Here is a 27,752-nt window from a genome sequence, read left to right as displayed (position 1 = left end):
TTCATTGTTCGAATATTGAAAATATCGGGGAAAGGTAAAATCTGTCCCGAGATATTTTGCGATATTGTTCCGAATTCCACGATATTTTTAGACGTAACATCGTCGTAGCGATCTTCTTAAATAATTCAAAATTTTTCTCGATATTGGAAAAAATTCTTAGGGACATTTTAAAATTAACTCCAGCGATACATATATCTGTTTAGCATGCTTGCAGCATCGTGGCCTAGAAGGAATATTCCTTTTCAAAATTAGTACAATTTTTAAAGTAACTTTTTTTTATCGTTTCGCGCTACTCTACCTTTGTTCAAAAATATCATAAAAATTTCTAGAAAAATCGTCTAGAAATTCTTATTACGAGATACCGTGAAAAATAAAAAAAAAAAAGAAATAACAAAAATTATCGTAAAAAATATATATATATCGTGTTAAAAATTTATTCGCGAATAATTCGTAATCTGTGGCGCATCGGTATAAATCGAACGTTATCGAGATAAAAACAAAAATGTGGATGAAATGTTGGAAAATTAAAAAAGCACGTATTTATTCGATATGACGAGACTTTATGTTGATTCGCCGATACTCGCACGTTTGTACAACAAAAGAAAGAGAATGGAAATCTGGGATGGAAATGTTGCAAAAATTAAATAACTTTTAATGACACGCGTCCCCTTCTTTCTCTCTTCTTGTTTCTTCTGTTTCTTTCTCTTTCTTCCTCTCCCCCCCCCTTTTTTTTATTTCATTGAAAATTGCATTCGTGCCAGGTTAGCTACCGTCTTCCGGGTTTGAATGAATAAAAGTGGAGAGAAGAGAGAAAGCTTAAATAAGAAGAAGCTTTTCGTAATGCAATAAACGTGTTTAAAACTAATTTAAGTTATACTACGGAAACTCACTTCCTTTTTACACTTTAATACTTATAAGCTTTTTGACTTCTTCCACTCTTCGCTCTCTTCTTTGTCTCCGTCGCAATTAATTCATCCGCTATTTATTTCATCCTCGGAGGTATCGTTATCCGCATACACATCTTTCTCGAATGGAAAAACGTAAAGATTTTTCTCATCCCTGCGAGAAAATCGTGCTTGCATTCGATATTGAAGAGGAATTTTCAAGTATACGCTCGAATTTAATAATCGTATTTAAAAAAATGTTATCCATTCAACGTTCAACGAGAAACATTCCTACTGTGAAACGCGATAATTTTATACAAAATTTTATTATATCCGATAAATAACTCCTTTTATTTACATTCCATGTTGTTCGAGAAGAAACGAGTCGCGTATACCTCAGAGATGCGATAATTTTAATATAAAATTAAATATAATTTGGATAAATTTTAATTGAACGTTCGAACGAAATTTTATCTACACACATCTACGTAAATTATATTTTCCAAGATATTTCCCTTTTTTCAATTTTATTTCAACCAAACCTTTCCTCGCGTATTCCTCGAAGAAATGGGACAATTTTATTAGAAATTCCGTCCGTGGATAAATTTTAATTCGACTCGAATTTTCACAAATGTTACGTTTCCAAAAAAAAGATAATTTTACGTTATATTTATTATTTTTCTCAAATTTTATCACTCTTTATAATTAACGTGGCAAACGCGTTGAAAAAAACGCGAATCCGAGAAGGAAGGTTTTCGATTTCATAACCGGAACAACTAGAGAATAGTTGGAATAGAAACAGCGTGCTACGAGCAACCGAGGAAATTGAAAACATTCCCGAAGACAAGTCTTTTAAAAAAATTCCCATTTTATCCGTCAGTAGTTTCCTCCTCCTCCTCCCCATCCTCGTCGTTACGCTATCTTACCTCTTTAACTTCTCGTCTATCCATTTATCCGCATCCCTCGTCCTCGGCGAAGAAAAGATGCTCGTTTCGTTCTCTTGCTTCACTCGAAACAGAAAACAAACTGCGCCTGACAGAACTTTGTTTACCCTGCTCCATACCTTCCTTCCTTCCTCTTTATCTTCGCATTACGTTCGTACGACCCTTTTAATCCCATCTACTCCCCTTTTGTTAACCAACTTAATTTCCCCGAATTGATTCGCACGCGAGAATGAATTTTATCCTCCTCTACTTTATCACGGGATTTCGTACGAGTTTTATCGATATTATTCGACTTGGTCGTTGAATTTCTATCTTTTCGACGATAATACGACTCATTTTGAAGAAAATAGATTTATTTTTTTCTCTTTCGAAAGAGAAATCTCAAAATCTAAATTACAATATCGTTATCTCTCGATGATCAGCTCAATTATTTTTGATAAATCATCCGAAATATTTTGATCGTGCGAGATCTGGTTTGATAATAAATGGTCAGAGAACTGGATGGAAGCGTGTGTGGTTTCCGGAGAGCAAACCGTCTTCCACACTCGAGACAAATCACACGCCTGGGAAATCTCGTGTGATTTAGGTCTGCATTCTTTAAGAAAATGAAACGAACTTAATCCTTCGTCTAAATATTTTTCAAATCGTTTAATTTGCTGCCCGGAAATCATCCAAGATTTCTCGATACACTCGAGAAGCTTCAAGCAAGAGGTTAATTGTAAAATTAATTCGCGAGAACAATTTCCAAGAATCGAGAAATTCTTCGTTCCATGCCAGATTCATTTAGTAACCGTGTCTTTCAAGATTTTGCTTTCGAAAAAATCGTGATTTCGTCAATCGGTTTTTTTTCTCTTATTATATCTTTTATATAATTTTTCTTGCCTCGTACGTAACAATAAATCCAACGACAAATCTAAATAACAACGAGAATCAAAAGAAGAAAAATTTCTCAACGTCGAAGAATTTCTACTATAATACTCGCTCATCATGATTCGCACTCAACCCGTGTTTCGAAGCGACAAATTCAAAGATCGTTCATCCGATGATACATTCCACTACCGTGTTTTCCCCGGTTACACTTGTTTCCTCGAATGAAATTGTTTTCAAGACTTATCTTCTGATGTATTACCCTTTCCTTCGTCTGCCGCCATCCACCTTTCTCCCTATTTTTCCCGCAAAACTCGCGAGATATATGGTTGGCCGTGTTACGAGGCCAGATCTCCTCTCCCTTTAAAACGTGGATCCAACGATACGTGGCTCGACCTTTGACTCGGTTTCCTCCTTTATTCCATTCCTCAACTATTTATACCGAGTTCTCTTTCGCGGATGGAAATGAAACGTTCGAGTGACATTTATTATTCGTGCGCTTCGAGCAAACGAAAATTCCCCTCGAATCGTTTCTTTCGAACCATTTCTTATGAAATCGTGTAAAATCGCGATTGTACAGCCAGCTTCATTTATCGTATGACGATCATTTCATTTTGACGGTCTTCGATTAGATAAACTGAAAATAGACGAAAGTATTCGAGGAATTGAATGTATTCTTCATTTTTTTTTTTCTTTTATAAAGTTATAACTTTTTCAGTACTGTTTCCGAAATAATAAATGCTTCGCTCGTTTAATGAGTAAATTTTGTTATTGAAGAAAGAAGTGAAAAATGTACCGACTGACGAGAATATATTGTGTTGTATCGTTTCAAGTTAGTTTAAAGTAAAAATAAATTTAGCAAAAATAAGTTATTTGAAATAAAGAAACGATGGAAGGTAAAAAGTTTGAAAATTTCACGAAGATAGCGAAGCAAACTTCAGATTATTAAAAGTAAACAAATTCGAAGAAAATAAATAGATAGCGTGAATTGTATCTCTACTTATAATTATAAGTGATTTATCTATTAGGTCACAAAAGTATCTCTCGCGTTAAACAAACTTTTATCGACGAAATAAAGAAAGTCGTCGAACTGAAATTTTTCTTCCACGAGCGGAATACTCCTTCCTGATTTTCCTATTGTATTTGATTTCGTTTTGTATTCTCCTCTCGATCGATCTCCACCATCTTCGCTCACCTCTCCGTTTTCCTTGTAAATATTGCGTTATATAAAGTGTTCTCCGTCCAAATGGACAAATTTCTCTCCGCGGTAGAGAAAGTGCAAATCGTTTCGAAACTGTTTGCAATCTTCTCCTCGAAATCTGGAAAAATCGTCTCGTCTCTCGTCCTAAAAAAAAAAAAAAAAAAAAAGTTATTATATCCTTGGAATATAAAACGTCGCGATACGAATCGAGACGCGACGTTGGCGCAGTCAAAGAAATTACGCGATCTAAAATCTTATCCATCGCGTGATCGACCTTTTTAAATTTCAATCTGTCGAACGATCGATACGACTCCTTGTACCACTTCGTGTGAATTTCAATTTCATTTCATTGGGTAATCCGATTATTTGAAAATTTAAATTAATTGCTGTAATCGAGTTATTTTTTTTTTTCTTTCTCTTCTCAAGAGTTATAATAATACTTCGAGTATTTTCATCGTTGATTCCAAGGGTCTATTCTCAGGGACACCGACACGGTTCATTCACTATTCTCTACGAATATCATTGAAAATATCATATAAAATTTACAAGGAAATTAACGAAAAAAAAAAAACGAAATCTTCGAGGTATGTAATTCCATTCCATTTTCTTTCCATTTTCCAATTTTACCGGTAGAACGATCGTGGAATAAGCAAAATATACGTATGGCTATTGTTCGTATCACCTAGCTTGGAAAATTGGCGTAACGTTCTCTCATTCGACATTTATCACGATGGAGACGAATATAATCGCAGGAAAGGCGAGGTGTAACAAAGGTCAGAGTGAGCCGCGGGCTAAACAGGGCAACCACGACGAACTCTTGATGACGTAACAAGGAGGCGGAGGAGAGGAGGGGGGGGAATTTTCCAAAACTTATTATACTACTTTTCCAACGTAACAGTTTTAAAAAGTTTCATCTCGCATTCTATTTCTTGGCCGCAGCGATTTCTTCGCAAATTTTTCTCTTCAATCCTTTGCCAATCTCTTCTCACGCCACATCCTTTCCCCTTATTTTCCTTTCTTCTGTCTCGAATTATTCGAATTTCCTTCGTTTTCTTTCCATTTCTTTTCTTCATTCCTCTCTTTCTTGTTTCTTTTTCTTTTCGAAAGGAGAAGGTTTTGGATTTAATTTTGAACTCACCATTAAATGCATAATTAAAACGTGTAATCGTTCGAAAAGTGCAGTAATTGCGATTGCAATTTTTTTCACGGACAATTTGGCGAATAATTCGCTTTGAAATATGTAAATAGAAAAATAATGGAATTAAGTGTGCACTATACTTAAGGGGATAATAAGATTGGATTTATGGGATTAAATTAATTGACAGGTACAGGATTCGAAATTAGAATTTATAGAAGGATGAAAAGTTTGTCTCACGGATATGATTTCGGATTATTAGCGTGGAAACTGAAATCCATATATTTTATCAAATTTATTTCAGTACCGTTTCTAATGTAACGGTGAAGAGAGTTATGCAAATTAGAATTTATTCGAAAAAGTGAAGGGGAAATAATTTAAATCACAAAATACTCCCCTCGAAAATTAATCCTTCCACCGTGTTTGGCTGCATGTGACCCAATTGCATTTTCGCATTAATTTAACTATTTTCCGTTAAAATTTACCCAAAGTTGGAATTATTATGATTGTATTATAATATATAATTATTTTACATCATTACGTTATTATACGACCATCCATATCTGTTCCCCCCAAATACAAATAAATTTTCTCGTTAAAATTAGAAAGAAAAATGCAATTGCTACGAGATTAGGACAAAACTTCACAGACGCGTGAGATAATAATAATTACGTGATAAAAAATTAGAAATTTCGATCCACTGTTTAAACACGAATGCGTAAAAATCCACGTCGTTTAATATCTTCGTCAATTCGGAAATAAATGAAAATTACATTTTAAAGAGGAAAGATAAACAGCAGATCCAGATTAAAAGATGGGATGGCTGGTAGCATAAAACTGGCGCCAATCCCAAAATCGCACCGTTCCTCGACCACTTGGATCCATCCGTAATACTGCTCTCGAGAGAAGAAATGTCACGTAATAACGAAGTCGTCGAGGTGAAACGCGTTTCGTGACATTTCGCAGCTCGGAAATACGCGATTTTCCCTCTCGACTCCGCTCGAATTGGGTCATTCACTTTCATCGATCGTCAATCGTTGCGATAAATTTTCCATTCCTTTTTTCAAACTTGAAGTTGAAATTTTTTTTTACTTGGATGAAGAAACAAGAATCGGATGATAGAGGATTGGAAACATTGTTTCAGAGAGTTGAGGATTTATTAGTAGTAAAAATACTTTCTTGCGAAAATTAGGAAACGAATTCGAGGATAAATCTTAATTATTTGTGTCTTCTTTTCTGTAAAAATTAGAAAATGTGATATTAACTAAATATAAAAGTGTTTATTATTTGTACAAATGTATTCGTTTAATTATAAATGAATTCATAGATTAATTGGTGTTATTAAATTAAAACGCTAATTAACCTTTATCCTTGATAATGTCACGCGAGTTGTTACCAATAGACGCGCACATCCATATCCATATTGCCATTTTGTGTAATCTTTGTTTAGGCCTTAAAAAAAAAAAAAAAAAAAAACTGTAATATTAATTGATCGAGTTTCGAACTCGAAAATGAAACTCCACGATCGCAAGTGAAAATATTATTCGAACGAGCACACGTTTAGCAAACCTCAAAGGAAAAAACACACGATAATTCACGGTGAATGTGAATAAAAGACGTATCTACTTCTTCGTATCAACTTCTTATCAAAATAAAATAACATTCGAACGCAAAGCTCGAACGTCCGCTTATACGTTCTTCGACGGCATAATTTATTCAACACGTTTCCCCGGCACTCGAATATATTTACAACGGAGGAGAAAAAGAGCAGAGCATTAGCACGCTTAATCGTTGATAAAGCGACCACCTCTCCTCCCGATAAAGGGGGAAAAAACGAACGCTCGTTAGGGAGGAAAGGATCGGTATTGTCGCCATTGTTTGCCATGTCGATCGATGTCGATTAATCGTTCGGTGTTGGATGTCAGTTTGACAAAGTGGTCGGAAAAAGATCGAATCTCAACAAAAATTTAAAGAGATGCAAATAAAAGGTGAACGAGACTTTGATAAATTGCATCGTTAGATATTTTTTTCCGGTTCGAGTGAAAATTGGGTGGACAAAGAGAAGTCGAATGAAGAAAGGAGAAACCGTCGCTTAACGTCAACCGAGAGGGAGATCGAGAGCGTTGCATCGAGAGAAAGAAAGGAATGCGTTGTTGAGAGGCGGGGTTTATTGGCAGCGTGGGTTCGATACGATTTTCTCGAACGAAAAAGTGGAAAGTCGTCGGGGACAGAGAACAGATCTGCGAATAAAGAACACTCGGGTCTCGAGTGTTTGAGATTATGGAGGGGAAGAGGATCCTCGAGAATCGGGCAAACATGGATTTCGCTCGATCGTGATTGAGGAAAACCTCGCTTTTTATCGCTCTTTATTTGCCAACTTGCCGCCAAGTGTTGCATCGTTGATGAATTTTTTTTGAATTCGAGACGTACGCGCATCTAAGGTATAACATTTGTCGAGGAAACGATAAGAGAAAGGAAATAAGAAAGGCGAGAGATCGGTTGATTGAAACTCGTCGATTCGGGGTTAGTGATCGCGAGTAGCCGAGGTGAGGCAGAAGGAGAACGGCGCTACTTGTGGGAAACGAAAGAGGAAGAGAGAGAGAGAGAGAGAGAAAAATAGGGAACCGTACGGAGAGACGAAGAACAGAGGGTGGAAAATCGATAGAACGAGGGTGGCGCGTACGCCCGCGTTGGAAAATGAAGGCGCAAAAGTTTCGGCCATAAAATTATGCCTATACAAGAAGTTGAGACGGGAAGAAGATGGGTAGTTCCGGTTGGGCCACGGTATTAGAAACAGGTTTATCCACGGCCGAAATCAGAAAATGCCGAGTTAAGCCGACTCCGAGCTGTAAAAACGACGATAAGATTATCTTGGGTTGATCCCGTTACGAGCGAGCCAAGTTCTCGTCGTTATAAACTCACCAAGTATACATTTTTCCTTTTCTTCTGTTTTCCCACTCTTCCTTTTTCCTCTTCTCGTTCTTATTTTTCTTCTTCTTCTTCTTCTTCTTCTTATTCTTCTTTGCGATCTATATAAATTTGAAAACACCAATCTAATGAATCTTCTTCTTTTTCTTCTTCTTTATCGCATTATTTGAAAGCTCAAATTTGGTAAATTTCTGTATTCCTTGCGAAAGGGAAGAGAATTTGCCCACGTTAATTTGTCAATTTCTTCTTCTACTTTTTTCTCTTCCTCTTTTTCTGTACTTCTTCTTCTTCTTCTTCTTATTCTCTCTTTTTACTCTTTTCTCCATGAATTTGAAAACTTAAGCCTGGAGATAAATTCCTTTTAATAAAATACTTAGACAAAAAAAAAAAAACGCATAAAAGAAAATAAAATGATAATTGCAATTCTCTTGTTAATTAATTAACGTTAATTACATCTCTTCAAGTAATTATTCATCCTTCATTTTTTATCGGAATTTTGAAAATTATTTATTTTGAAAATTTTCCGCGAAATTAGATTAGAAGTCACGATTTATTTTTATTTTTAGACGATTTCATAAGGGAGAATGTCTCGGTCCTAAAATAATGACATTTTTACCTATCTAAAGATAAATCGTGATAGCAATATCTCGTAAGAAAACTTTAAATTACCAGAGCCGCAGAAGACTTTCTTTCCATTTAACGGTTGATATATGAGCGACACTCGGTATATATATATCCCTAGATTCTCTTCTCTAATGAATTTTTCTTTTTTACCGTTCTCGTAGCCGCTTCTTCAACTTTTTCATAAATATTTCTCGTTAAATAATATTTCCCTTTCAACACATGGAGAAAGACATAGAAGAAATTGAGATAGAATTTTATCTTTTTCTTGAAGCAAGTGAGAAAAAAAGGAATAAAAAAATTCGATGAAAAATAAGTTTTCGAAGATTATAATTCCAAGATTATTTATGAAAACCAGAAGAATCGTATTATATTTTCACGTCTTCTTCTTTTTATCCAAGCGCGACATCTCTTCGAATTTTTATCTCTCGAATAGCAACGAGATTGGTGGATACAATCGTACGAATGCATGAAATAGAAATCTACGTACAGAGAAGTTGTATTCATGAATAACCGTGGTATTCTATTTGGTCAACGCGAAGAGGATATTGTCTCTGAGAAATTTATTTCGTTCGACCGTATCGAGTAAAGTTTCCCACTTGTTTCGTATCGCGTGTTATCTACAATACGTTTCAAAGGAGCCGGAAAGGAAGGGGAAACATTTAATTGGAAATATTTTAAAAACGTATATTTTCATCGTGTATAGAAAAAAGATATCTAATAAAATTTTTATATTTAGCAAAAGGGATATTATTTTCTTTATGACAACATTTCGTTACAACTCTCGAGCTTGTGAAGATTACTCGAACTTTAGATTGCACGAGGATTGTTGGAGGATTTAAAGCGAGTTTAAAATGGAGTTATTACGTAAGAAAAAAGGTATTAAAAAAAAAATCATAAAGAGGAAAGGAGCGAAATGTATACCGATGTATCGGGATGAAAAGAAGAAAAAGAGCGGGAAATACGAAATAAAATTATCTCGTTGCGCGGAGAATATGAAGAAAGAAAAACGATTACGATCCAACTCGTAACTGACCAATCCAAAATAATGAATATCTAATAAAGGAAATGAAACCACCGTGCTGCAACTTTTGCAATATAATGTATTGTGCCAGCGAGGGAAAAAATTTCAGCTCGAAAAATGAAAATATAAACTGAATATCCCTTTTAAATTTTTTCTTTCTCTTTTTCTCTTTATCTCTTCTCCCGAGATATCTTACAAAATTTAACGATCGATATAAATTTCCGATTTTTAAATTAATCAGCGAGAATTAAACGAGAATTAGAGAGAAAATACAGGAATAACGGTAAAACCGAATATACAACGGAATAATTCATCTCTGATTGCAAAAAATATTATCTCTGTTCGACTATAATTTTCCTAGACTTTCCCCGAGCATAAATACCAAATTATACCGCACAATTATGAAACTAGAAACTCGACATTTATCACGTCACATTCCCTCTTCGAGCCTGTCGCATAAAAATAACGAAATATCGTACACGAATGTATCGTTTAAACTTAATTTTCTGCACGTTTCATCGTACGAATATTCTCGATCATTTGATTACGATCCCCAAACGATTAATAATTACGTTAGAATAACGTTCATTCCTATGCTTTGCACACACGCGCTTGTCGAAAATGACGAGCTTCCATAAATCCTAAAAACGTGTGTACACATTTTGACGATGAAAATAAAATATATTCCAAAATTCAAATTAGAGACGGACGATAATTTACATTTTCTCTTCTGTCGGACACGTGTTTAAAAATTATTTTTCCAATTTTCATGAATTCAAAAAAAAAAATCCCGGCCAAACGAATCCTTGGTCCCCGCGCCGATTAATTCGAATAATCGATCTTTCACCAAAGCGAGATTCCGCCCGCGATAACCCTTGACCCCCTATTCCCGTTCCACGTATCGAGGCCGCCGTTTATCGTTCGATGTTATCGCGAAAACGCATTCACGGATGAATGGTTGGCCGGTTTTCGTTCACGCGTTCCTCATCCCCGTACGAATGTATAGCCGGCCAAGAAGTGGACGGACGCCGCATCATCCATTGTCACGCATTCCGTATATACAGAACGGAGAGCCGCATTTCCGTCATGATTCGAACGAAATCACGGCCCAATATATCAGACGAAAGGCTCCTTCGTGTCTACGTGAATAAAATGGCCGTGGGAGGAGAAGCGCGCGTGCGTGTAGGGGATTTCGAATCGTGGATTTCAACCCTGAATTCTGCCGGTTGAAACGCGCGATTTCGAGAGATCGGGTATATCGCTCGTTTATGCTGCAATAATGACGTAATGGAGGAGAGACGAATTTTTCCCAATTCCTGTCCTCGGTACGGAATATATTAAAATTTGAAGTCAGTGTTTGGAAGCGTTGGCTTTTGAAATTTTGTAAAAAGGAAAAATGTTTAATTAAAATTATAATTAAAAAGGTAGAAAATGAGTGATGTATTAGTAATTTTCAAAAATGTATTGGAATATTAAGAGATCTATGTAAGTAAAGAAAAAAATTGGAATATTTTTAAGTAGGTTCGAATACAACAGATTCGAATGATTAATGGATATATCAGAAATGAAGAGGAGTAATTCTAGCTTCAAGCATTACAAATTTAATTATCTCGAGAGGAATTCTTCATTTATTATATCGAATAGTTTTCGTAATTTCTTTGAAAATCTTGTGTATTTTTGATTAATTTCGAGATCGAATATATAAAGTCATCGACGTAAGTTCAATGACAAATAATTCGCTTGCCAATCTGGCCAAATATTTACTAAAATTTAATATCTATTTTCAAAAGAATTACTATATAACGGTAAAATCATTTCTGATCGAATTGTTTTCGAAAGATCACTGTATTCGAGCGCAGCCTCGAAAATTGCACTGATAAAACGGGACACCGCAACGCTCTATCGGTAATTGCAGTAATTTTCGTTTCGATATATACTTGGATACATCAAACCTGCTGCCTTGTTTCTCGTCCCGATTTACGAAGTCATATGGGAATTTTGTCGACAACGAGAGAATTCTAATTATTATAATTTTAAAAATTACAACGTTTACAATATAAACAATAATTAACCTCAAAGATCTAAAAATAAAGATATTCATATCGAGAAGTAGCAAACTAGACTGGCAAACTCGAGAAATTGTTTCATAGATCGGACGTTTGCACGCTGCACATCTCTGACAGAGGTATGATGTTCAGAGTTGAGATCAAGGTAACGAGACGAAGATCCTGATACTCGGTGCAAACTTTGAACCAAGTCAATCTGATTTCGCGATGAATGATATCTTTGTATCAAATTTAAACTCGTCATTCTTCCGAATCATTTTTTCTCGTATTTTTATACTGGATTTTTCCGCTTCGTTTAATCTTCCGCGAATATATAACACTTTATTCCAGTTTATAATTTCTAAATCTAATTTTCAGAATTAAAAATAATAGAATCAAAGAAAAAACGTTTGAATCAAAGGTACGATTCTTAATTTAAAAAACTCGAATCTCTGTCATCTAAATCTAACTTTTAGCCCGAGTCAAGTGGAATTGTATACCATTTTTTTTTTATAAATTTTTACTATTTTCATTTCATCATCACCTACGATTAAACAATCTTCAAACTTCTTTCTTAAACTCGACGTACGACAAGACATTTCTCCTCTTCCCCCTCCGTCCCCGTTCGAAAATTTTCGAATCGATTTTCAACGAGTAAAACGCGTTTTCAAAAGTTAAAACGCGGCGACCTTTCCCCTAACTTTCAATTTAATTGTAGCACGTCGTCCACCAAATCTTGTTTTAAGCACGTTGCAATTCAGACTAATAACATCATTAAACAGAGACTAGAATTTATAACGATGCTTCTTCTCCCTCGCGCAAATTGCATCCCCCGTTTAAAACGCCTGTTCTCGCGAAACCTTTAAAATTTCGAAAGCGATGCGTCTCGATTCTCTCGACCAAGGAAATGAGGAACTTTCAATCCCAACCTTTTCATTTCCGTTTCGAGAGCAAATTGTTCGGATTAACGCGTGTAACAGGATTTGTAAGAGGATTTTTTCTTTCTCTCTTTCTTTTCTCTCTCTCTCTCTCTCTCTCTCTCTCTCTTTTCCTCGCATTAATCCGAAACGCAGGTTGCGAAAAGCGTTGGAGAAACGTGCAACTTGAATGAGCTATCACGGAAATTACTCGTTTGCCGACTCAAGGGTGGTGCGAGTTTTTGCTTCGATAATTTCCGTCACGTGTCACGCGGGTTAACTATGCTAATTTTTCTTCTTTCTTTTTTTTTTTTTTTTTTTCTTCCCTCGGTAAGCACGATGATTCCTTCTCTACTCGCGGGGATCATCTTTGAATCGAAAGATCGCACAGAGTTAAAAGATGAAACGACGCTGTTCCATTTTCCTCCGTTTCTTCCGTTCGAGAAGGGGATCGACTTTGAAAAGCGCCCTTTCTCCTCCAACGGTTTTTACGTCTAATTTTACTCCGACTCTTGGAAATGGATACTTTTAACGGTGAATGTAATAATGATACACGTTTTATACAGGTGGTAATACGGTGAAATTTGTAGAGGAAGGTAGCCTGGTTAATTCGCCTCCCCAGTGGATGAACAAAGTTTATTTCAACGCTTGACATTTGTATTCATATTTCGTCTTTCGCGTGGAATTTTCTTTCATAGGGTGGAGGACCTTTATTAACGTCTAACTTTTTCCCCATTTTTCGCGTAAACTACGATGCTTCTTTACCATTTTTTTTTTTTTTTTTTTTTAATCATAGTCGAGAGAAGAAAAGTCAACACGCGATTAACTCGTGAATCTCGACCACGTAGGAAATGACCACGTGACGGAAATTATCAATGGAAATTAGAAATTCAGGGATTTCGGTTCAGCATCCTCTCGACGATCACGATTCGAAACTTGGAAAAGTTAATTCGAATGACTATTGAAACTGGAATATTCGGGATATCGTAGTTTCATGTCACGTATACTGGATTTATCAACCCGTGGAAATTTTCCACCTGGCGTATTTTCATGGAAAAGAAGAAAGTTTGCGGTCGGTGAGCGGAAATTCGAAGTCGTTCCGATTTTCCTCGGCCCGATTGAAAATTGCTTCCATCGTTTTATCGCGCCACCGATGGATACACGCGAGGAATAACTTATGGAAAGGGGAGGAAAAGTGTTTGGAAACGATAATGGGCAGAGTTTCGCGGGAGATGCATGGATAACGCGCGAGAGGAAATTACGGTGCTCGATCGAAGATCGAAGAGATGCTCCGTTTCTCGAGGGGAATCGTTTTAAAAGAGAAACGCGTTGGAGGCTTTGATTAAGTTGGGAGAATCTTACGGGGTCTAATTGGACCAGGTTACTTTCTTTCCCCAATCATTAATTTTCTCCGTCAAAGTTTTTCGGTAAATAAAATAAAAGTCAAAGTGTATAATCGAGGGTTGCGTGTAATTCGAACATTAATAAATCGAGATCCATCGATTCCATCCTTGACAAGTTAATTAACCCTCGGTCGGGTCATAAGGGTTAATTCATATAAATTTACATTGCTTTCAAGTTTACTCGTGAAACGAAGTAATAACCCATTTTAAATCTAATCTTAATCGTTGTGGCGATTTGCGTCGATGCCGATCCGAGAGTAGTGGAAAAATTCGTAGAACGAAAATTGATTCCAACTATAAGAATCTGCAATAATCAATCCTTTTATCGCTTCTATTTCGGGGATATTTTATCGAGCGTGGCAAGGAAGTAGGCGCACCAGCTGTATTTTACTTTATGCCATCGTATAACCAGAGCGAACGTAAAAAAGATGCTAACGTTGCATCCGATCTTACGATCTTCAACTCTGTATGTATTGTCATAAAGATACGGTTTAAGTATCCTTCCAAATTGACGATATCCGAAATATCATCGAGAAAGTATGGATAGTAAATTTGGATGAAACCAAAGAACAATATTATAAATCGTTCCTTTCGTGTATCTCGTATTTAATATCCATTTACCAATTTCAACGACGATTGAATCATCTTCGTCGTCGCAAAATTTCAATTATTCCGCAAATTCATTTCTAAAACTTTGAAATCAAACTATCGATTCTTCCGTATAATATATTCAAAATCATCTTTTGCAATCTCTCTCTCTGAATCTAAAAAATACCGATTCTACCAGTTACTCGTTCCACCGATAAAATATTAATTCCAATTAGGAATCACTCTTTGTGTCCCGATCGAGAAAATCTTTCTCGAAGTAAATTTTTCTCGACGAGCGAATTTATCCACCCCGTAATCCCGTTTTCCAGCACAACTCGAGCGTAACGAGCGACGTAATACGCGTTCCATGATGGAATACCGCTTAGTCTGGAAGCGGAAACTGGAAACGGAAACGCGTTCATCGCGTTGAAACGTGGTCGACGCAGAATCACGTGGCGCGTAACATCCGCCTCGGGGATGGATTCGAAAATTCACGCTACGATTGCTTGGGTCGAAAGAGCCCTCTCTCGACCGCCCCCTCGTTCCGAGCAATTATAATTAGCGGCGCGGGTTCGATCGATAACGCGGAACAAGATCTCGGAGAAATGGTTCGTGATACTTGATCGAGCGAAGGAGAAAGGAAATCGAAAGTGTTTCGCTCGGATCTTCTCGAATCGAAGATCAAACGTGGATCAAGATCGAGTGAGAAATCGTGTCACGTTCGATAACTTTCGATTGCTTCTCTTTCGTTTTAACGAGGGGTAAAAAATGGAAAACGATACGAAATAAATAGCAAAGATCGAGGAAGAGAAAGGACATTTTTCTTTGCTTAACTCGTTTTTAATAAAAAATATTAATTTTGCCAAAAATATTTTCACGTTTTCGATAAGGCATTTCCATCGTTTCGAATTATATACTTTTAAGTAGAATAATAAATAAATTTCGAAATAATATGGTTCGAATATTAATTCACGACAGTGCAGGAAGTGTTGTCACGATAAATCGAGATCGAAATGTAGTTTTGTTCAATCCAGCACGATTATTATAGTTACATTAGGGTGCCATCGATCATTCGCATTTGTCATTCTCAAATTCAAATTCTAGAAAAGTCACGTATTCGTGGGGATTTGGGGTCACGCGATACTTCAATAAAAATTAAATAAATACCATGCATTAGCCCGCACTCCTTCCTCCCCTTCTTCTTATTTTTTTTTTTTTTTCCTTTTATGATTAATCAATGACTAATCAGCGGGTTGCGCTAATACCACTTTCTGCGCACGTATGCGAGCCACGATCTCGATTTCGTCGAAATTACAGGCTGCGTCCTGCCATTGCGCGGATTTTTTCACTGCTCGACTCGATCCTTCGTTTCAGAAAACTATCGCGTAAAACTTTGTCGATCGAATATCTTTCGCGTCCTATCTCGAGCGTGTTTCTCTAGTGACCCCTTTACAGGGGAAACTAACATTAGAATATTATGAAATTTCAATAGATTTGATTCGTATTTCCGATTGAAAACTAGTCACCTGTGTCGTTGACTCGTACCACTTAATTCAATTTCTTCGTAATAACTCGTAAGCAAAAATTAATCCAGAAGTAATTGTTATTAACATTGTTCAAATTGCAATGTTACTTCGTTTCCATTGTAATATCGTTTCGTTATAATTGTTTTCTACAAGTAAATAAATGAAAAATATATAATCTATAAGAAATTACAATAGTTTATCTCGGTGTCTGTTATCGTCGATCCATCTACTTCCATTTGCTCTCCGACTATTTTCCTACTAAAATTATCGATTATTCCGAAACAATTTATCCTCCATTAAAACACAAGTTGAAATAATTCGTTTTCCAGAATTCGTTTTCCATCCGGTTTATATATATATATAAGTATATAAACGGAATTTGAAGGGCTGGTCGAAACTCGATGCGGAAAATTTCACTTGTCCATGATCGGCGAAGCGCGATTCGAAGTCAATTATATGCAGCAGACACATCAAATTCTACACGGTTGGTGCAAGGTTGTTCCCTGTATAATATCGAACGGTTGAAACTCAATCGAATATACCCGCTTTTCTATGGAACACTGGTCTCGTTATTCCGTTGACTGGACACAAGCTTAATCCACGATACATTATTCATCGATGCATTCGCCAAGTTCACAATGGTACGATAACGTTAATTAAGGCTGATTTATAAGGAGCCCGTCATTCGGCGCAATCATCTTCGATTATATCACCGACAACTCGAAAATGATCGTTGAATCAATTATCCACTCCCTATTTTCTTTCCCGATTTTCGAAATTTGCATCGTTTCGTCGTCGTAATGGGTATTTATTTAAAACGATAATGCATGCATATGAATTCGAATAAGATGCAATTATGTGATCTATGATTAATATAACGATACGATAATTAATATATTTATTGCGTATATAATTTGAAACAAAAGTTTCTCGAATAGTTGTTCAATTAATCGAATTACATACCACTTGTCTCGAAGCCACTTAGAAAACTAATAACATTCGATGATTCGTGTTTAAACCGTTGTTTGAAGTTCGATTTTCGAAATTTCTCTCGTTCTAATTTACCGGGGAAACGCGAATTGGCAGATTCGAAGAGAGAAAGACAAATGCAACATCTAAAGGGAGCTTCTTCAATTTAAGGGTGCATACGGAATTTCTAATTTGCATAGTTACGTAGAGCGGATGTGTGTCGTGCAATATTCAGGAAAATACCTAAGTATTCTCAGGTTCAAAGTTCTCGTTCATGCTCCCATATCTGCATTTCTGCCCGTAAACCTTCGAGAAACCGGAGAAATTGCAAGCTTACGAGTAATTAAATCAATTAAACGCAGTAATATAATTATATAATACGAATTACACCTTCCATTTACTTCTTTTGCACCGAAATTATTCCAAATTGTATCAATATTCCACGCGTGTTAAAAATAGAAGACGCCCATGTACCTTTTTTCGTACAATCTTGTTAAAATTACTTCGATAATTCATCATCGTTCGAAGCAAGTCGAAATTTTTAACCGCTCACTTTTTAAACGGGCCAACGCCGCACTTTCTTCGGTACGAGTATTCTGGAAAAAGGGAGACGAAACTCCATATCGCCGCGTCGTAAAGTGAGAGATGGAGAGAGAAGTTCTCCAACAGGTAGCGGCACATCACAGCGGCGTGGCGAAATTCTCAAGGGGGGAGGGGAAGGCTGAGGGGAGGCGAAAGCTCGGGATCGCGTACGTGCATGCATACGCGTTAAAACGCGCGTAGCATTGGGGAATCGACGGCCGTATCCATCCCGTGGAAGGTAAAACTTTGCGTTTGGAAAATGGCGTGGCTATTCGAGCAGCTTAACGAAACGATCGGTCGTGTAACCCGATCCAGCATTGAATCCACAATTTCCCCGGAGATAAACTATCCGGAATATTGGCGCGATCGAATCGATTCAGCCCGAATTTCGAGATGGTAAACGATAATCGTTACGTGGTCCAATTTGAAAATGAACGAATCGCATATACGTTCTCGAAAAGAGAAACGTCGATTGATTCTCGAATTGTTTTCTACGAATTTAAACAACTGTATTCGTTCATTTATCGCAACGGTGGAGCAACTTCTTCACTCGATTTTACAAAGATAGATTTCAAATGCCAAGTTTTCGCTCGATCGAGGACGTGTGGCGGAAAGAAAACGTTCGTTTCGAACGATTTTCAAAGTGCTAAGTAGACTTTTTTTTCTTCTAATCCTCGTCTCAATAAAGTCGCGACGCGAAAGAAGCGAGGTTGTGCTTGGTTTCGATATCGCCTTTAGTTTTACCCTCCTTTTTCCAACCACGCTAGGTCGATGGTTGCGCACCGCCGTAACGTTAATTCTCCAAGTTGCAGACGCCGGTGTAACGAGCACGCTTCTCCTTCGGGAGCGCGAGAGAACATTTTCGGCGATGGCGAAGGCGCTCGAAGGAAACACCGTGTTCTCTTATTCAACGTACCGTAATTCAACCGAGTCGTTGCGTGAACCTTGCTATCGTGTACAGGGGAAAAGGGTGGGGTGAGGGAGAGGAAAGAAAAAAAACGAGGATAAAGGAACTGAAAGTGGTCCAAAGTGCGCGCGATACACCCTCGAAACAAGAAAAGTTCCCCGTTTATTCTCTCTCGAGTAGTGAACTTGTAGAAAGTATACAACTTTTTAGAGAAAATTTGAGAAATTTCACCGAGGGTTGTTGAAACGTTTCATTTTAATTTCACTTACGCTTAATACGACGATGATTGAGGAGATCAAAGAAGACGCTTTTGAAATTGTTACGTACGATTGAAACTATCGCGTTAAATTATTTTTCGGAAGCCGCAGAAATTTCTCGATACCCCTCGATTGTAAGAATCGTAAGCAAAGAGCTCGATTCGCCGGTGTGGCGGAAGTTCTGCGCGGAAGTTGCTCCTTCGCTGGCTCAGCAGAGTCACGTTTTTCGGCTCGCACGCGAAAGCTGGGGTTATGGTGCCACAGGTGTGCCCGATGGCCTCCTTTGCCACGTTCGCCGCTTCCAATTGCCCGATCCCATTCTCGCCGATTAGCCATCGAAACGTGACCGATCGATAATCGAAACGCTCGCTTCCAACTTTTCCACTTTTCGCTTTCTCGCCAAGGAAACGAGAAGCTTTCTTTCGAGCATGGAGTTCGTGGATCGTAGATAATCGAATGGAAAATGAGGCGTTGTGTGGGAAGAAGGTGGGGAAAATGCGAACGAATTTAAGATGCGCGTAATGGTGATGGATGATGAAATGAAAATTTGGTGGAACGCGTTTTATAAATTTTTGAAAAAGAAAAATTTCGTAACGATTCGGGATAATTTTGCTCCATCGCGCGAACCAATTCAAAATTACGTAATTCTGGTTAAATATTTAAACTGTATTATAAAATATTCTTCTATTATCTTGTAAGAGAGAATATATAAATTTGTCGTGCTATGAAAATTTCAAAGTAGAGATTTACTCTCGGAAACAAAATTGACTTCGTCCAAAAAATTGTTCATTTCGATTCGATCCCGTATTCCCGATCTTTATTATACGGATAGAAATAAACATAAACGATTATGTTTCAACCGATATAAAAGGAATTAATGGAAACGGAAAATTTCACGCGGATTCAATCGGATTAATTATCCTAACACGGAGAGTATCATTCTTGATTAAGTTAACCTTGATAATTACTCCCGTAACACCGTTCCATTTCCATCGAATATCTGATCCAAATACAAAAGTAACGAGATTGTAAACGAAAGTCATTAAAACGCAAACCATTATTCCATTATTAAAACGCGCATTCGGATCGCGTTATCAAAATTCAAGCAGAGAAATCTGTCTTTCGCGGGTAAAAAAATACAAAGGTTGCGCGAAATTTTCGCAGTATTCGTTACTGAAAAAAAGAAAAGAGAGAAGAACGAAAGATGGGAAAGCAAAGTCGTCGAAGTCTTCGAAAAAAATAGAAAAATTTTTTTCGCCAAACGATTCGCTCGATATCGCTTTGAAATATCGAGGATATATATATATATATTATGTATGTATGTATGGAAACAGAAGGGCCGGCCTCGAACGAGATTAACACGGGCTTAATTGCTTCGATCGCAGTGTTAATCCGACTCACGAAAATCCGGCAGCTTAATTGCCACCAAGTTCGAAGCCACGGGGTTAACACGCCGCCAACGAACCTGCTGCAATGCCGGATTGCAATTAACGTGCCGCCCGTTTCCCACGTTTCCCTTCCTAAGAAAATCCAAGTCGATCGCCTCGATGCCTCGTTCGAATCCCCTTCGAAAAAAAGGAATCCTCGTGTTTCTCTCGATACTCGCTCGAATACTCGCCCGCCAATTCTTTCTCTGAAAGTCAAATTCTGTTGGAAATTTATCGCACTGCGATTTGAAGAACGATTCAGAGATTTTTTACGTATCCGAAATGCAAACTTTTAAATTTGTAATTATATAGATGGATAGGCAGAATTTCTGTTGCGTTCGAGATTTTGATAGTATAAAGCGATATCAGAATTTTTAATATACTTTCGAAAGCCTCGATTTTCGTTTTAATACGATTATCTAATTCTATCCGAATAACGGGTCCGTGAAAATCGATGGAATCGGTTCCATCCGCGATATTTAATTCATGAAATGATTTTCAAATCGTTCCAATCGATATTAATATCGTATATTAAATTATTTAATTCGTTTCCAGCCTTAACATTTTTTTTTTTTTTGAATTTTTCTCATGTGTTTCGTTCCTTTTTCCTCGGATAAATCGGACCATTCTATCGATTGTTTCTCCGATTCAAGAATTAAATTCGGCTTTGTTACGCCTCGTATAATGGCCATTAATAATTTGTCATCGCATTCCATCTCCCGTTTCGCGTACACGAGGATTCCACTTGGAAAATAAAGCGTGGAAAAAGATGAGTAAATAAAACTGCTTAATAATACACAGATTATCGCGTTTATAATTAATTCATTGGATCGAAACGGAGCTGGACATCATATTTGGCATCGTTTGAAATACTTGCCGAAGTAACCCCGTTTCATGATTATATTATATTTTCAACATTCTCGAACAGCGAGTATACCTTAACAAATAATCCTCCTCTCTTGCTATCAGAATCTAAATTGTATCGCTTGAAATCCCTATCATTTCAAACGAGTCGATATTATCTACATTTTTCAAACCGATAATATATCGAATAACTGTTTCAATAACACCCAATTACCAATCCAAATATTTTAAATTCCATTTCATTTAACCGGGTAAAAAATTAATAAAAACGAATCCATTTCATTTCCCATCTCAACGAATATCCGTTTCTCGCGGATGAAAATGAAGAGCGTGAAAAGAAACGAAGCTTTATACCTTTGTTACACGTTTAGCGCGTGGTTACATCGATGACCAACGAGCTTCTTCGCGTTCTCTTCTCATCCCCGTATTCGATCATCGTTCGAATTCATCGAAGCGTTCGCACTGAGCACGCTTTTTGTCTTTCAGGTACGTATCGGGAGGGTCGGTGAAGCGATTCGCGAGAGAATAATTGGCCGCAATCGATCACGGTTCGGTAAGTAAACAACATTTCGAAAGAAGAAATTCGTGGATTGGCAAGAAACTCACCATGTTTCTCCACGGTTCAATCTACGCCACGATCCGTGTTATTCGTTCCAAAGATAATATAAGAATATATAACCCGGGGGACATGATGGGGCTCATCGATTCAATTTTGCTTTCATTACTTTTTTCCTTCTTTTCTTCTTTGTTTAAAGAAGACAAGTGATTGACTTTGAAAATACACGAGTATCGTTACGCGAATAAGCGTTACGGGAAGCGTCGCGTTTATATTTGATTTACCTTAGGCCTCTAGAAAAGATTTCGTTTTCCTAATTCTTTTCAATCCGTACGAAATTTGTCTCTACGATATTCTTCTCGCTGGATTAAGAAAATGAATGAACTCGAGCGGTTGTCGCGTTGTTGCCTTTCGAACCACCTCGACAAAGCCACGTTGAGCTCCTGTTGATCGTAAGCAAGATTGATGATTAATCGTATCTATGTATACCGCTTCCTCGGTATATAACTGTACAAAGATAACCGTGTATAAATGTAATCACTCCGCAAGATTGATTCCCCGCCTTAACAATTTTTTTTCTTTTCTTCTTCAATGTATATTACGTATCAATGTCACTTTATCTCGATACAGTTATGTTACTCGGATGAAATATTGCTCGATACTCGATGACTTCCATGCTTCGCATCCTTAAATAAAATATAACGTGGAAGGAGGAATTAAAAATATCTAGCTAATACATCTATCTAGAAAAGTCGTATAACACGAGGGTAATAACGATTTAATGCAAGTTCCAGGGGTTGAATGCAGTGGTTGTTGAATTGAAGGAATAAAGAAAAAAAGGATCGATTAACGATAGCGTGACAACAATGGGTGTGGCTTCCGGCTTGTAAATCTTATTTCGTGACAATTAATTCGAGTAATTTCGTCAAATGTCATAAAACGAATACAGGCGAAAGTTTAAAACCACGAACTTGATTAAAATTTCAATAACCTTAGAAATTAATATCTTTCGTAAAAATTATTTGTACAAATAAGATCGAATGTAAATATCGAATTTTTCATCGATACGAAGTGAAAAATGTTCGATCGGTAATGTTTGCACATTGCACATTAATAAATCGAATTCCTTTCCATTATTTGTTCGCCAAATTATCACCGCGTTGATAAACGGCAATTAAAACGGTTCGTCGTTTTTCTTCGCGCGAATTAATCGTTCGATCCTTCCCCTTTCTCTCTTTCTCCACCGTAAATTCCACTCGTTTACTTGGCCATCGAGCTATAATTACGAGTGACGTAATTATCTCGTCAATGTTAACGAATAATCGTTGATTATCATTAACAGGAAGCTTCGCAAATTACACGATACGTCGCTCTTAATCACGAATTACTGAACGATTTTTGATATTTAAATCTTGGATCGGGAAAAAGTGGGTGAATTTTATTGCGTCCAATGAAAAAAAAGAGGACGGGTAAATATTGTGCTTTTCGAGAATCGCGATTGTTGGAAAACACCCACGCTCGACCCATGCCATGTAGATTAGAAGACAAATATTTTTGTACAAACTCGCGTCACAGTGTGAACATTGATGCAATCGATACGTTGCTTTCGGTAATCGAAAGAGTGAAATGAACGTACGTATATTCTTATCGATACTCTTAAGTTAGTTCTTAAAATAAATATCTGCAGATTAACGAGAATTTAAATATAACTTGGTGGACGCAAGAAATTTCGATTAGCAATGAATATAACTGGAAAGGACGACTTCTTCTTACTTGGACTACGTCCAAAATCCTTGCATCGATCCTTTGTCTAAACGTTTGCGGTTTCTTACACCAAAGTCCTTCCATTAACCCGTGTGAACCCCTTACTCGTCAAAGAAGAGCTGTTAATGATATCGAACGAATTAAAACTTTTACTTTTTACTGATTTTAAAAATCAATTTAATCGTTATACTTTTAATTTCCATGCTTCGATACCGTTATTTTACCGTGAATTTCACGGTTCTAAAAGATTACTCGACGTTACCGGACGTCTAACGATTCTCGCAACAAAGGAAAACTTTGTGAAACTTTGTATAGAGTTGTCTAAACTGACAACTCCGCTCCATAATTGAACTGACTCTGTTTCCTTTCCAGAGAAATAACGCATTGGAAGAGCGTTAGAAGGAAGGACACGAGTCGTTAATCCTTTCAACGCTGTACCAAGTTTCGAAAAATTGCCCGCAGCGATGTTTCGTTACGCGAAACAAAAAGAAAATCTATTCGTTGGTTATATTTAACCAACATTTGGCATTTATTCTGAAAAATTATCCATCCGTTGACTCGATTCGCGATTCTTTCGACAGTTTAAAATTTCATGTGCAACGATGCAATTTGCGGCATGACTTCGGCACCAAGTTTTTTTACTTTAATTTCGCGGTTTGATATTTACCGAGGAAATTGTAGCGTAATTCTCGTGCACTTACGTGGAAGGTCAGTTTCGGTGGTAACAGTGAAACGTATCTTCGGACGAAATCACGCCACTCGATGGAAAGAAAGTTCGTTGCGTGCCAACGATCGTACGTCGAATGTACGATTGCCGCGAGTTAAGACGAAACTGCGATGTAAATATATTTATGTCGTCGTACGAAAAGGGGGCCACGCGAGATGTAAAAGTCCTTGTATAATCATTAACGATTCCCCCTCCCTCTTTCGTTTAACCTATTTAAAATTCAAAAGCCACGACACGATAGACAATTATTATTTGCGATCTACGATGAATGTGAAAAGAAAAAAAAAAAGAATCATAATTGAAACGTTCTTCCTTCTTTTCCAATTTTTTTCCAAACATTTTTCACTTATCAATAATCGATAATAATAATAATAATAATAATAATAATTAGAAGCGATCGTGTTTAATCCGGACAAGCACTGTTAATACAATGTTTAAGCAAAGAGTCTTTTGTCTTTTCAACTGTACCGAGAAGCAAAACTCTCTGACTCTCTGGGAATAATGCATTAAGATACGAACGACTCTGTCTCAAATCTTTCAATTAAGACGAGAATATTATCCTCGAAGCGGTTGAAGGAAATTAATTCTTGAAATCGCTCACCTACCTCCGATATTACGTTTTCTTTGCCTCGCGAATCTTGTTACCCCTCCACATCTTCCCTTCCATCTTCTGTGCCGAGTTAAGCCCCCGGAACTTTCTCCTATATCCACTCTGTCTTCGTTACCGCGGCACAAGAACGTTGGCTAACGCCGTAAAATTGGCGTCTACGCGCGTGACGGCAAGAATATTCTCTCGACAGCAAAACTCGCAATTCCAAAGAAACGCGAAATTAATCGATTAATTACGAAGGTTAACTTTCAATGTTCACTGTATTAATTTCGAATATTCGACAATTTTAATTTTACTTTTTTTTATATCGACATACGATAACGTGATATCGATTCCTGGGTGATTTCGATGCTCACGATCACGATAAGGCGAGAAATCGGAGAAGAAAGGAAATGAGAAAAATAGTGCATCGGCAGAAGGTTGCGCGCATCCCTGAGTTATCGCACCCTCGGCGTCGTCGTGTCCCACCGCAACAGGCGGCGAATCTATTTTCGAGGCTGGGTCCGTTGCGCTTTGTCTCGCATGCGACACGGCCGCTAATGACAGTTAATTATCATTAACGCGCGGTGTAATGGCCGCGCGACTATAATCTCATTACGAGCGCACTTGGTCGGTGAATGCATTTTCACGCAGCGAGGCGGGGCAAGCATGCGATCCGTGATACCGTCCAACCCATTGTCCGACACGAATCTAAGCTCGCTCACGCGTACGGTGGCCGTGATTTAAATATACGGCTCTCGCCGCACTTCAAAGCCCGACCACCTCGTAAATTCGAAGCTTTGAAACCGTGAAACTGATTATCCACGGTGCTCACGATATCCTTGCCAATTCGCCAAACTGACATAACCCCCCTCTCTCTCTCTCTCTCTCTCCTTCTATATCGTTTCGCTCATTTATCGCTGCTTCTAAACTTTATTTCTCCCCTCCTCTTCGCTCCTGCTCTATGATCGAGCTTTTCGCCCCGATACGAGCCTCGATTAGTTTTATTCCAGTTCAATTTAGATCTCTTCTCGGTAGATGGCTTCTTACGCTCGAGATTTTCACTTTCTCGAAAAATAGACGAGGAAGAAACGAAAGAGGGAGGAAGGGCTATAGTATTAATGGTATTAATTTGGAGAAATTCTTTTTTAAAAATGTATCACGGAATAAATAACGAGTTGCAATTTTTTACTTTGGATACGGAAAATCGCATGGGATGAGAGGAAATAAGTTTTGTAATTTACGTTGTAATTTGCATTTTCATTTGTCCAATTGCGTTGCGTTTCGTGCCATAATTTATTCGTTCTAATTTCCATCGTTCTATAACTCCTTCTATATATTAAGTGTACACACGTTTGCGCGTCGTTATCCATCGAACGTCTGAAAATCGTTTCCGATGAAATAAAATTTACGTTAGAAAATTTCATTGGTTAAACTATCTTTCTTCTTCTCCCTCTTCTTCCTCTTCTTCTTCTTTAATTCAATATAATCGTTTCGAAACTTTCGAAAATTCCGTTCAATCGAAATATTTTTTCAAAGTTTAGACTTCGAAGTAAAATACTTTGTACACGTTATACAAATAGAGCTTTCGAAATGGTCGGTTCTAGTTTCATCGGCGGAGTTGAGTTGTGCATCGAATAGAGTTAGTGCTCGGCCGGTATTAAACCAACTTTCTGGATTGTACTTAGAAACTCTACGCGATATTAACATGGACGGCGCCTCCTCTGAAACTGTAAGTCCACGGCTAATGACTCATAGTAGAACATTGTTGATACTGGCCGTAATCCTTGCATTGTCTACAATCACTTACAATCAACACCTTCGATCGATCGAACAAGTAAACTCGCTACGACTTGAAATTTCCACTCAAATGTATTCGATCAATTTCCCTGTTAATCGATTCCTCCCTATGCAACAACACTCTTCGTTCGCTACTTTATCCTCCATCTTCTCTCCATAACCGTTATCAACCGCACCAATCAGTATTTATCTCGCGAGCAAAACTTCCCTCTTATCTCTATACAAATATTCTCTTACGCGAAGATACACAAGCTCGTACGTGTAGCACGAATAACTCCCTTTCTCTCTTATCTTCGAAAATAAAATAAAATAAAACGAAATAAAACAAAACATTCTCGTAAATCATTGGTGAAAGAATTTTAACCCTGGACGAATCATCTTCGGTCTGGATATCGCGTAACCTCTCTCCCTTTAATCCACGTTTAATCCCATTAGGCGAGAGGAGGAGAATTCGCAGGGTGCGTTTACGGTAATCGGGACGAAAGGCGAGCAATTCTACTGGGATCGTTACATCCCTCCGCACGAGTGGATCCTGTTGTACGCTGGTGCACGTCTCCTTCTCCCTTCCATTCCGGGCCAGCCACGAAAATACGATTCGGTGGTCCCGCGGGAGATGGCGGGGCTGGTACGAAAAGTTGGGGATGGACGACGAAACGGGGTGGAGAAATTGTTTCGGGACGTCGTTTCACCTGTTTATCGTTGATTCGTTGCACGCGTGATTCGAGAATCGAATCGAATCGAATCGAAGGATCGTTTTCGAATTCTAATCTTATCGAAGGATAATAAATATATCGGGAGTCAAAAGATTCACGATTTCGTGGCTGGTTTCTCAGTTTAATTTTTTCGCGGAAGGAATCTGCGAAACAATTTTATTGTTTTCGATCTTCTTCCTTTTTTTTTTTTTTTCTTTTTTTACTTCGTTGTTTCCGCGAGTATTGTTTTGTGTATCGAGATATATTTATGGCCGAGAGAAACTTTACGAGCGGATGGATAAAAGTAATTTTTCCTTCTTCCCCTTTCTTTCTCTCTTTCTTTCTTGTTATTTTCGCAGAAGCCGGAAGTGCTTACACTTTCCTTCTACCGATGATCGATACATTGGACGGTTCGATACGAAGGATTCCCGACACGGATATCGGTGGGAATGAAGAATCGTGTTTTTCCTCGGGGATATTGGCGGGAAAATATGACGAGAAATGCCGATGAGGAAAATGTACGACTTTTTCCCCA

General features: G+C 37.6%; 1 protein-coding gene across 2 annotated transcripts in view; it reads left to right on the top strand.

Annotated features, from left to right (window-relative positions):
- The window catches only part of LOC100867777 (uncharacterized), a 116,015-nt gene that overhangs the window by 26,547 nt on the left and 61,716 nt on the right, over positions 1 to 27,752 (top strand). Inside the window, exon 2 of one of the 2 annotated variants that reach the window (XM_086907653.1) lies at positions 21,576 to 21,642. The exons of the other annotated variant lie outside the window; for it this stretch is intronic. The gene's annotated coding sequence lies outside the window, so the exon portion shown is untranslated. The remainder of the gene's footprint in view (positions 1 to 21,575; positions 21,643 to 27,752) is intronic. 2 annotated transcript variants of the gene reach the window in all.

This window comes from Apis florea, unplaced genomic scaffold (genome assembly GCF_048593485.1).
Source record: "Apis florea isolate Af1SG1 unplaced genomic scaffold, ASM4859348v1 contig_2897_pilon, whole genome shotgun sequence".
Taxonomy (NCBI): Eukaryota; Metazoa; Arthropoda; class Insecta; order Hymenoptera; family Apidae; genus Apis; species Apis florea.
Note: the sequence above shows the minus strand (reverse complement) of the source record. Positions and strands in the feature narration are given on the sequence as shown.